This window comes from Notechis scutatus, chromosome 6 (genome assembly GCF_049901735.1).
Source record: "Notechis scutatus isolate UNSWTSFEM ecotype Mainland chromosome 6, rNotScu1.2, whole genome shotgun sequence".
NCBI classification, from domain to species: domain Eukaryota; kingdom Metazoa; phylum Chordata; class Lepidosauria; order Squamata; family Elapidae; genus Notechis; species Notechis scutatus.
This window is the reverse complement of record NC_142014.1, coordinates 29,126,830-29,129,265: the sequence shown is the minus strand read 5'-3', so window position 1 is coordinate 29,129,265 and position 2,436 is coordinate 29,126,830. Positions and strand designations below refer to the sequence as shown.

Sequence of the window (2,436 nt, the reverse complement as noted above, 5' to 3'; positions counted from 1 at the left end):
ACTGTTAACACTTTGGGGGGGAAAAAACAAAGAACCAAATCTGTCCAATGTTAGTATCATAATTCATTATGAGGCACCCTAGTGAATTAGCTAAAGCAGAATCATTTCTACGTCCATTTTGTGAACCCGCCATTTTTCTGTACACCGAGAAATTAAGGGTGGAATTGCATTCAGAAACCTAGCCTCAGATAGATTCCTTTCCCAGACAGGCCCACCCACAGAATTGGATCTCCAAATATCACCTAGGTCAGGGGTCCCCAACTCCCCCCCCCCTGCGGTCCATGGACCGGCACCGGACCACAACAGTCCAGAAACCAGTCCACGTAAACAAGCGAAGTCCCATCCGTGGGATGCAAGTAGCACATAAAACCACACATCCTCTGGCCTGCGGGAAAAACTCCACAAAAAAAAAAACGGTCGCTGGTGCCCAAATGTTTGGGGGCCATTGACCTCGGTTTCACAGGAGGGATCCCAAACTACAACTGCTAGATCACCACTACAAGAGAGTGATTCTTGAAAAATGAAAAGCAGTTTTTTTCCCCTCCCTATCAGAACAGCCTTGGTCTCCTGCAAGAACTCACCACTGTCTAAATACTAATTCAACGTCTTTTGAATAGGCCCGCCTTTGAATTTTACTCCCCATCGCACTTTAGAAAGTCTAAACTAGATGTCCACAAAAGTCCTATCTTTTATGATAGAAACCCACGAGGCAACGCCGCGTTCCTTCCTTCCATATTCTGCGTCTTTTTCATGTCTTCAGTGCCATCATAATATTTTGTTTGCACAACCGATGAAGTGTAGGCTTGTTCCCCGAGCTCCGTGAATCAATCTTCCTAATTTCTGAAAAAAATCCTTTTTTTTTTTTAAGCAACAGCAATAGAAACAAAAGCAGCAGCACTCGATAATAATTTTCTTTTTCAGACAAAAGGGTTATCGAACTTGAAAATATAATATTTTTTTTCCTTGCAAACCCTCCTATTATTTCTCAGAAGTAACCTTGTTTGATGAGCAGAATCCAGTTACTTTACGATCAGGAGAAATGTTGATTTGATCAGGGCCGTAAACAAGAGATTGAATCTTGGTCAAGCAACAAAACCAGTGGTGGGATACTGCTGGTTCAGACTGGTTCGTGTGAACCGATAGTTCCGATGATCAGGTGGCCCCGCCCATCTGCCCCCATCCTATCCTGTTCTTTATTTTTCGCTTTGTAGTTCATCTCAATCGCGCGACACAGGAAGGTAGGCAGCTGAGCTTCTAAATGCTCCATTTTCAGTGCTGCGCACAAGCACCTTAGCGCATGCTCACTGAACCGGTTCTTAAACTGTCAGCATCCCACCACTGAACAAAACCCCGTATTTCTAGTTCCGCTCAATCTACAATCAGTTAATCTACCTTTGTTTTCATTTGTTTTCTTTGGGAGCCACGGAGCTCTCTTATATCTTAGACTAAATCTGATTGAAGAGAAGGAAAGGATTTTGCACCTTGGGAGAGAAAAAAAAAATCAAAAATGCGTATTTAAGAACCTGTCCCGTTCTAGTTTTTTAAGAAAGCACAAAGATATGTAGCTGTTTACAAAATAGAATATCTATCTGTCTATATATATATTAATTAAAGAAATAGAGAGAGCTATATCTTTATTCCCAGCCTAGATATTTGGCAGAATTTGCTGTTTAATTTATTAAACCTGAAATGTAGACAGGACTTCTCTAGCAAAGATGGGGAAAATTGAGATTCTTGTTCAACTTCAGTTTGCATCTCTTATGTGGATCACACGGCTTTATGTGGCTGTAATTGATAACCTGTGAAGGCATCATTTAAACCCCATTCCAGATAATATTTCTGTGTAGTGTTAGCTGTGAATTTACCTTGTACAGCTCTATTGCTATAAATATAATTCCATGTATTAATAGTCACAGAAAAGCTGTAAGTGAGCAACTATTTTTATGAAACACCACTATGGATAAATTAACTTTTACAGAAATCTTGTTTACTGTATGATATTCTAAACCACTCAAATAAAATATATATCCAAGAATCTTTTTTTCCCAACTGTTTATACTGTGTAATTCATTATGGGCCCCCAAGAGACTATGAGCAACCTGTGGAGTTACTTCTGAGTAGTTCCTATACTGGGGCGCATGACTGAATCTTGCCAGACTAAAGCAATTATCTGCATTGCTATAAATACAGATAGTTCTCAACGTATGACCACAATGCAGCCAAACATTTCCACTGCTAAGGAAGACAGTGGTTAAGAGAACTGTGCCCCATTTTATAACTTTTCTTGCCACGGTTGTTAAGTGAACCTCTTCGGTTGTTAAGTTAGTTACTCATTTGTTGAGTGAATCTGGCTTCCCTGCTGCCTTTGTCAGAAGATCACCAAAAGTGGCCACATCATCTCGGTACACAGCAACCGTCATAAATAGGAATCATTTG

At 40.4% G+C, this 2,436-nt stretch overlaps 1 protein-coding gene across 9 annotated transcripts in view; it reads left to right on the top strand.

The window, feature by feature from the left end:
• Window positions 1–2,035, top strand: part of MAGI2 (membrane associated guanylate kinase, WW and PDZ domain containing 2) — a 585,270-nt gene extending 583,235 nt beyond the window's left edge. For all 9 annotated transcript variants that reach the window (XM_087967823.1, XM_087967826.1, XM_087967821.1 and 6 more), the window contains one exon: window positions 1–2,035. This exon is cut by the window's left edge and continues 1,337 nt beyond it. The gene's annotated coding sequence lies outside the window, so the exon portion shown is untranslated.
• Window positions 2,036–2,436: the final 401 nt, after the last annotated feature.